Here is a 9,484-nt window from a genome sequence, read left to right as displayed (position 1 = left end):
GCACAGGTATAAAAAAGTTACACAAGGTGAAAGGCAGTAAAAATCAAGTGCAGAATATCCAGTTTTGTCATTGACTTCAATGGGGCCAGGATTTTATGCCTAGTACCGGGGTGGCCAAACTTACCGACCCTTTGAGCTGCGTACAATAATCTTCAGCTGTTTGAGAACTGCAAGACACACACAACCTGCCCCCCATGGCAAGGCCTGCCGGGAAGTGGGGCTCTTCCCCTTTGGGGCGGCACCTGCCAGGGCATGGGGCTTCTGCCCCAACACCCCCATCCCCGACTTAGGGGCCGCCCCAGATCCTAGGGGCTACAGGGACCTGGCGGCCGCTTCCGGGAGCTACGCAGAGCTAGGGCAGACACGGAACCTGCATTAGCCCTGGGCCCCCACCGCGCCACCGACTGGACTTTTAACAGTCCAGTCGACGGTGCCGACTGGAGCAGCCAGGATCCCCTTTTGAAAACCGGACGCCTGGCAACCCTAATAGGGGAGGAGAGTTAAAATGGAAACAAGAGACTAATACATATGTATAAGAAAAGATAACAAAAAGTTATAAATAAGTTTGTGTAACAAAGGGAGATTGAAGCTGTATTGTCCAGTGCTAGAAGCGACTGTGATGGCATTGTCCTAATGAGCTTCCCACTTGTAAGTAATGGATCACTACTTGCTGAGTGTTTTTGCCCTAATACGTATTTGTTAGACCCATCTGTTGATTAACTGAATCTCAGTCCAACTTCAGTACATGGTTAAGTACTTTGGTGGATTAGGGGCTAAATCACTGTGAAACTGATGTAACACCATTGTATGCACACCTTATTCACTATCTTGTATTTAAGACCAAACCAAAACTGCTTCTGTTATTTTAGCAAAAAGACACAATAAACAGGCCCAGATCCTGGGCTGTGGCCAAGGACCATTTGATGCATCTCAGGAGAATTGTGTGTAAAGGTGGCTTTAAGCCACCTTTTTGATCCATGCCTCCCCTCTGATGTTGGGGCCATCTGTGTGCCAGTCCAATCTTCTGTGTAACTTAGAGAAACCTGAAAGCTTTTCTAAATTGTGGTGGCTGTCAATGGACCCCAGGGGCCACCCCAGCAACTGAGCATTAGTAAGTACAGGAGCCTTGGCCATGCACGCTTTCCTCTGGCCATGCCCATATGTCATTTGGGAAGGGCATGGCATAATAGCCAATCCAACAGCTCTATATCACCTGATTCACCTCTTCAGGAGGCCTCCTCTAGCAGCTGGCTAAGCTTGCTTTAGTACTGTTTTGCGCAGTACAAACTAGTCCTACCCCATCAGTAAGTTGGGCTCACAGTGTTCACAAATAGACCATGCAGCAGGCCTTTCCATTTTGTCTTCCTGTTGGCATGCATTCAGATCTACTTTACTAAGGTTCATAGAGGGTTCTGTTGGAGAACGTGGGCCTGACTCTTCACTCTGTTGTGCCAGTGTAAATCCCTACACTGGTATAAAATGTGCGTATTGGAGTAGAGGATCAGACCTCATGTTTGTATCCTCACTACTATGCTTTCCAAGCAAAGGGGAACTAGAAAAAAGGAATAACTTTCCCAGGAACAATACGCACAATGGCTACATACTAGCTATTAGAGCACAATTTGTCACACTACCATTTGACAGTTCATTTAGAAAACATTTTACTGAAGGATAGCATCTGTACAACAGATCAAATTACAATATTTCAATAGTGAATTACTAGTGTTCAGTTCCTTGTAGAGTTGGCAATAGTGAATATATGCAACATACATTTTTTTCTAGTTTGAATATGAAAAAGAGAACAAGATCTGGAGAAGTGCACAAAGAAGAAGAGGTGTCGGAAGCAGAACTGCAGATGTTTTGTGGAGAATACAGGGGGATATAATACTTAGTAAATCTTAACCCTTTTCAGTTCAAAACATTTTCCAAATATTATTCCTCAATTCGTTCCCGTATAAGTAAATATTAGTACACTTAGTCAATTGTGCAATGCTATAAAGGGTGTACATGCTTCTTCCTTGCCTGTCTAAGCTATCATTGGTGCCCTGAAGCATGATAAATTATCACCCTTACACCATCTTGCCTTGTATGGCTCCTATTTTCAAACCATATCCAAATTAACTAGTAATTAACACTATTATTTTAAATTGTCCAACCCTTTTATAAGTCTTGTAACAGGATTTGATCTCCTGCGGCAGTGAATTCAACAGATTGATTATGTGCTGCATGAAGTAGAAGTTCCTTTTATTGATTCTGCATTTACAACCCATTTAGCCAAGGCTCTCTTTGGTCTTGTATTCTGGAGCAGGATGAAGAGGTGGCTTGATCGTTCAAAAATTTGAATTCTGCAGTCAAGTTGCCCCCAATGCTTTACCTTTCCAGGATAAATAATCCCGGCAGAGGAGATGGTGTAAAATATATTCTGCTACAAGAAAATCATTGACAAAACCAATTCACATCATACACATTAATTTTATCTAAAGGTGGTTGCCAACACACTCAACCCCAACGTTACTAACTGCAGCAGGCCACCTGAAAAAGATGTGCCTAAATCATGGGAAACCCATGGTCATGGTAACACTGCTTCCAAACTTTAAAGAGCAAAACTCAATAGATTATTATTCTTTATATAATAATTTTATAACAATGCTGGGAGTGTACAACAAGGGGCTGTAAAACTGGTAAACTATGATGAAGAAATAACAGGACTCTGCCTTGAAGAATTTGGAAACATGAGATAGTCTAGTTGGCTGCACTACAGACACTGTGTTGTATGGTAATTATAGCTGGGAAGAGGTAGATTATTGACTTTTTTTGAAGAAAGAGAATGTGGTGGCTTGGCTTTAATGGGAGGCTGTTCCAGGCAGTCAGAGTGTTGTGAAAGATGGCACAGAGCCATGAGTGGGCTAAGGAGACAAAAGGAGAGAAGCTTAGGTGGAGCCAAAGGTGTGGCTGGATGTGTGGGAGAGAGGTACAGGCAGAGCAGTTATGGAGTGCTCTGAAAATGAGAAAAAGGCTGGAGTTAGTATGGAAGAAAAAGAGGCCAGTGTGAGGATGCAAATAAGTGAACCCCTTCAGATAGTATATATTAGAGTTAGGCAGGAAATGGGTATCCTGTCCTGGGAAAATGTAGATTTTTTTTTAAATTTCCATACTGAATCAGGACAAAAATCGCAATCTCAAAAATGTTCACAAACTAAATTTTTTTTTTTTAAAAAAGGTTAGGTCAATTTAATTGTTTCCTTTTGATTTCAACCTTTTTATTTAATTTTTTACTGTAAATTAAATTTCAAAATGAAAAAAAAATTTGAAGCAAAAAATTGAACTTTCTGTTTAGAAAATGTTAAAATGTGTAGAAATCAAACCTTTCCCATGAAGTTTTGGTTTTGACAAATCAGCATTTTTTGACATTTAGTTGTAAAATTCCTGATCAACTCTATTGCATACCCATTGCTAAAGCCCATCTGCAGAATGATGCCTTTTAAGATCAGAAAGAACTCACTCATTAGAGACAACACAAACCAGAACACGAGACCAGCAAATTCTGATTATTCAGCTGTATAGATAGGGAACTACTATATTTCCTCCTTTTATATGCTGCAATTTCATTTTTAGAATTATCATATTTTAATATATAGAAAATAAATTAAGCAGAGCCAGTAATCTACAATAATACATGCTTTATTACACCCTCTTAATGTCATCTTGGTTTCACAATAATTGCTAAGGTTTAAATTTGCCCATTCCTGGAACCCGATGATCCACCCTATTGGGTTGAATGGTTTTCTGACTGCACTTGTAGCTCCTGACCTTGCACCAAATGCAATACAGAGTCACTAATGTCTGAACACTGAATACTACTAGTTAACGATTTAATGATTTCACATGCTCCTGCAAGGCTTCAAGCAGCATCATGGAACCATTCTCCAGTGCTGAGGCAGAACTGCAAGTTGCCAGATATTACGGGGATTAAATATGGGCAAAAAAGTGGAACAGATCTGGGAAGAGAGTGGTGGATGTAAGGCTCTTGAACCAAAGTAGTACTTCAGCCCCTATGGCTGTACAGTCACTCAGAATTTCCTTTCAGTGGTATTGTATTTGTATATAAGCTGAAGTAACTGCAAAAAAAAAAAGCGTATTTTTTCTGATGACTTTATATTCTTTTTTGAGGGGTTACATTTGTCAGAGTTCTTGTATCTTCAATTCTATTCATATCTGGATCTGACATATTGTGCCCTCTTTGTAAGATAATAGATGGTTGGGTCTGCGACTGATAGATGGGAAACGTAACTCTGTTCCCCACCGTGGTGGCCTTAGGCTAATGACTTAACATCTTTGTGCCCCTGTTTCCCCCTCTATAAAATGGGAATGCTCATAATTTTAAATGGCTTTGAGCTCATCAAATGAACGATCCTATATAAGTATTATTTATTATAAAGGTCACTAGGCCGTTTAATGTCGGTATGCCAAGCCTCCCTCACACATCAAGGTCTCTTATCAGTTCATTCCCTGCAGTACTCCCAGGGTGTTCACACGCAGAGCTTTTGGAGAGGACTCAGATGCAGATCAGACCCCGTTACCCAGTCTGCCAGGATCTGCAGCAGAACCACCCCTTGGGGCATTACCCATCCCTGTGAGTGTGTGTGTGTGTCTGCGGGGGGCGCGGCTGCCTGGCTCAGTAGACCCCATGGCCCAGCTGCTGCGGCTCCGAGCACGCGCAAGGGACACACACGGGAGGGGCTGCGGCGCCGAGCGCGTTGCGAGGCGCAGCCGCTGGGAGGAGCTTTGCCCCCTCTAGCTTCCCGTTGGGAGTGTCCGTCAGCCGGCCGGGGCGGGGGCAGGGGGTGGGAATCCTCCTGGCTGGGGAGGGCGAGCCCCGCGGTCGGTCACGTGCGGGGTAGTTGAGTATAAAACAATCGGGAGGGCGGCCCGGCGCGTGAGGCCGGCCGGGAGCTAGACGCGGTGGCTGCGCGAGGGAGCCCGCCTGCTTGCAGCGGTGAGGCGGCGGCCCGGGGCCGGGGAGGGGAGCTTGCTTGCTTGCTTGCTTGCTTGCTGCCCCAGCGGTGTTGTTAGCCCCAGTGTGTCCCAGCGTGCGGTGGGTGGCCCTCCCCGGGGGGCGCGGCAGCAGCGGTTACAAGGCAGCGATGAGCCGCATTGTGCAGGGAGCTGCGGAGCCCTCCCGCCACGGCCCCTGCTGAGAGCCGCTGCGCGGGCCCCAGGGCTGTGAGGCGTGCAGTGAAAGCGGAGGGGCGGGTTGGTTCTCCGCGCCGCTTGCTGCCACCCGAGGGACTGCTTTAGTGACCCGTCCCGGGGCTGAGGGGTCTTCGCAGAGCAAGCGCCTGCTCGTTGCGGAGCATAGCTGTGTGCTTGGCTGGGTTTCCAGGACTGCTTACTCCTGTGGTGCCCAGCGCGTCCCCCAGTCAGCCTTAGGCGTCTCAAGTGCCCAGTTTCCCTAGTTAGGTCAGAAGTGTTGGAACTATTTGTATAATGGGGTTGCTGAGAGCCCTTGACCCAAGCTGTAAACCCTGTACATAATGGAAACCACTTCCAGCCAGAGGGTGCTGCAGCACCCCTAGTTCCAGCACCTGAGTTACATGTTTCGGAGTAGTAGCCGTGTTAGTCTGTATCTACAAAAAGAATGAGGAGTACTTGTGGCACCTTAAGTACTCGTTGTTGTTTTTCTTATGACCTACGTGAACATCATCTTTACAAGCTGCAGAGCTGTCCCCAGAGGCTGAGCCCTGTTCCTTTGCAATAGGAAACATACCCTCCCCTATGACTGATTACAACATACTGCTGGTTAAATGTTCGTTTATAGTTGCAGGAGAGGATGCCGGCACAACGTGATGCGGTATTGGTCTGTCAAATCATAAGACTCGCTATCAGTAAAAAAAAAAAAATCTAAACTGGCTGCTTGATGCTCAGGCCCCCAGGAAGTATCTGGCTGTGTTAGGCTAGTCCCTGCATATGCACATACAAAAGAAAGTGAATGTACAGTTAGTGATCCCTCCTCCCATCACTGTATAGCTCAAACAACAGGAGTTATGCACTTGTTGAGTGGAGAACTGTCAGGATGGAGGTGTCCAGTACTGCTGGTGTTTGGGGCATGACAGACCATTGTCTTGTCTTGAACATGCCTGTGTGTGTTGCAGCTAATGTGATCTGTAAACTTGTTAATTTTCCAAAGATCACTATAAATCTTTCCAAAATGACTGAAACACCACTACCAAAGTAAGGCTTAAAGTCAGTTTGCTACTTTAGGACTGATAGAAGATCTTTACATCCTCAACTCTGAACTTCCTTGCAAACTGTATTACCTTCTGCTCTGCTATTAGCTTGCTGGGTGACCTTAGGCAAATCACTTTACTTTTCTGTGCCTCAGTGTCCCCTTCTGTACAATGTGATCATGGTACTGACCTCCTTTCTAAAGCTCTTTGAGATCTGCTAATGAAAAAAGCACAATGTAAGAGCTAGGTATTTTTCTGTGATCATGATTGATCTTAACTGTAGTACAGCTGGACAGATTCTTGGCTATTCTTTAGAGGTATATACGGTTCTGCATGGATTAGTGCTGGTGGCTTCAGTAGATGGCACTCTTCCCATGGCATGGAAGTGAACCAGTACCTTAGGGTACGTCTATACTTACCCGCTGGTTTGGCGGTAAGCAATCAATCTTCTTGGATCGATTTATCGCGTCTTGTCTAGACGCGATAAATTGATCCCATAAGTGCTCGCCGTCGACACCTGTAATCCTGCTCCGCGAGAGGAGTAGGCGGAGTCGACGGGGGAGCCTGCCTGCCGCTTGTGGACCCGCAGTAAGTACCTTTAAGTTTGAACTAAGATACTTTGACTTCAGTTATGTTATTCACGTAGCTGAAGTTGCGTATCTTAGTTGGAACTGGGGGCTTAGTGTGGACCAGCCCTTAGAGTGGTCAGCTCACTGGCCTGAGTGAGGAACAGTCTTCCTGCAGAGAGGTGAAGCATCCTGGCTATTTGTGGAAAGAGCCAGTAGATCTTTAAGAGTATAGGGATTAACCTAAATATCTGGGCAAAGTCAGTGAGATTGCTGTCAAAGAGGTGCATTGTTTTCACCCAGGTTACTTGTGCTTCAGATGTGAGTGAAATGATTTCTATATAGTCCGACATTGAGTACTCTGAGACTGTGCTATGAAAGTGCACATCTCTGGATTTTAGCCTCTTTAATTGAGACTGAACACATTGCTTGCTATACAATATAGTTGGACACTTCAAACTTGTCTCCATTGCATACCTAGTAGCAACTGCAGCAGCCCTAGAGTATCTGTGTTAGTAGACTACTTCCGTTTGTCCTTTTTTAAAGCAGGGGCAGTAGGTGAGTGCCATCAAAATCTACAGAACTTTAACTTTCACTTAACTCTCTGTTTGAAATGTCAGGTCCTCATAGTGCTGTGTGTGTTAATCTACCAGAGTGTACATCAGTGTAGTGTTTTAGGGTTATTGTCCATTGATGTAAATGGAAAGCTTCCTATAACATCAGTGGTTACTGGGTCAGATCCTTTGTGTGATAATGGCCAGTTTCAGTGCCACTGTTGCTCATAGTCTTGTCAAGCTGCAGCAGAGTGAAAAGCAACTAGATTCTTGTCAGCTTCTAGTGCTGTCCACAGAGTTGTGAACAGTAGCTCTGAAACAGAAGAATCTAGTTGGTGTTCAAATTAGGGCTGTCAAGCAATTAAAAAAAATTGCAATTAATCATATGATTAAAATTAATTGTGATTAATCATCTGGTTAATTGTGCTGTTAATAATAAAATACCATTTATTTAAATATTTTTGACTGTTTTCTAAGTTTTCAAATATATTGATTTCAATTACAACACAGAAAGCAAGTGTACAGTGCTCACTTTATATTTTTGATTACAAATATTTGCACTGTAAAAAGAAACAAAAGAAATAGTATTTTTAGTTCACCTAATACAAGAAGTTTAGTGCAATCTCTTTATCATGAAAATTGAACTTACAAATGTAGAATTATATACAAAAAACTGCACTCAGAAATAGAACAATCTAAAACTTTAGCGCCTACAAGTCCACTCAGTCCTACTTCTTGTTTAGCCAATCGCTCAGACAAACAAGTTTGTTTTCATTTGCAGGGGATAATGCTGCCCGCTTCCTGCTTACAATGTCACCTGAAAGTGAGAAGAGGCATTTGCATGGCACTGTTGTAGCCAGTGTTACAAGTTATTTACATGCCAGAGACACTGAAGATTAATATGTCCCTTCATGCTTTGACCACCATTCCAGAGGACATGTGTCCATGCTGATGACGGGTTCTGCTTGATAATACAAAGCAGTGCAGACAGATGCATGTTTATTTTCATTATCTGAGTCAGATGCCACCAGTAGAATGTTGACTTTCTTTTTTGGTGGTTGTGTCCATAAAGAGACTTTTGTATGGGAGAAGAACACACGCTTCTAATAAGGTGAGAGAAATACAATAAGGAGATGTAGGAGCAAGAGTAGGAAACAGGCATTGAAGACAAAACATGGAAAAGAAGCCATCCTCTATCTTAAGAAGAATTCCAAAAGCAAGAGGCATAAGTAGGAGTGTTTTGAGTAGTATTAGATATAACATTTGACATATGCCACTGATCTGTTAAATTTATTCTGACAAATACTTTCTTGTAATATTAACATATAAAACTATTGCATTACTATTTGGCAAATACCTTTATGCCTTTATAGCTACTAGAATTCAAATACTTTTTTGCATCAATGGGCAATATTACACTGAAAGATAGTACACACTTGCCTTAATCCTTTAAATTGTTGGTAGTATGATGGAGTTGTGGGTAAGCATGGCTGTCCATACATATTTTACCCTGGCTAGTCAGTTTGGTTCTCAAGTTGGTAGATGTTGGAGGGGGGAGTTACAGGGGGATGACTAAGTTATAACTTCCAAATTCTTGCTGTGTTGATCCACATTTAAATAAACTATGAATCAGTCCTTCAGCTTCAGTTGGATTGTACAGCCTTCAGGTGGCTGGATGGTTCAAGGAAATTGAGCTTTTTCACCATTAAACCACCTGGTTTAGGAATTGCAGCCTCGCCTACAATGGAGTTTTGGGTGTGATTAAATAAAATTATTGACCTGTGCAACTCCTAAATGTTATCCTTACCTAGTGCTCTTGTAATGAGTTACTAATGTAGATAAGAAGCATTGGTTGTCTACTAAGAGTATTACAAATGTCCTGTAGCACACCAGTCATTCAAGGGCCTATTAATTTCCCCCAAGCCAATGCACATAGTGCCAAGAAATGTGGGATAAGTTTCCAGAAGGCAATGCACTTGCAGTGTCTGTGGGGATAAATGCAAGCAAAATAGGATTGGTGGTGTGAACTCCCTGTAATGTGCCAGGTACAGATGGGCCATTAATAACACTTCACTTTCATGTGGCACAATTCTCCAGTGTAAACAAGACTTAAGCTGCCACCATTCAAAGACTCTCT

The 9,484-nt window shown here is 43.3% G+C and overlaps 1 protein-coding gene across 8 annotated transcripts in view; it reads left to right on the top strand.

The window, feature by feature from the left end:
• Window positions 1–4,779: 4,779 nt before the first annotated feature.
• OSBPL1A (oxysterol binding protein like 1A) overlaps window positions 4,780–9,484 on the top strand; it is a 143,167-nt gene continuing 138,462 nt past the window's right edge. For 3 of the 8 annotated variants that reach the window (XM_065585353.1, XM_065585350.1, XM_065585349.1), the window contains exon 1: window positions 4,856–4,996. The gene's annotated coding sequence lies outside the window, so the exon portion shown is untranslated. Of the gene's footprint in view, window positions 4,997–8,128; window positions 8,459–9,484 lie in introns of all 8 variants that reach the window. The other 5 variants (XM_065585354.1, XM_065585356.1, XM_065585352.1 and 2 more) reach the window with 4 other exon arrangements.

The sequence above is a fragment of the Chrysemys picta genome, chromosome 2 (assembly GCF_011386835.1).
Source record: "Chrysemys picta bellii isolate R12L10 chromosome 2, ASM1138683v2, whole genome shotgun sequence".
NCBI classification, from domain to species: domain Eukaryota; kingdom Metazoa; phylum Chordata; order Testudines; family Emydidae; genus Chrysemys; species Chrysemys picta.
Note: the sequence above shows the minus strand (reverse complement) of the source record. Positions and strands in the feature narration are given on the sequence as shown.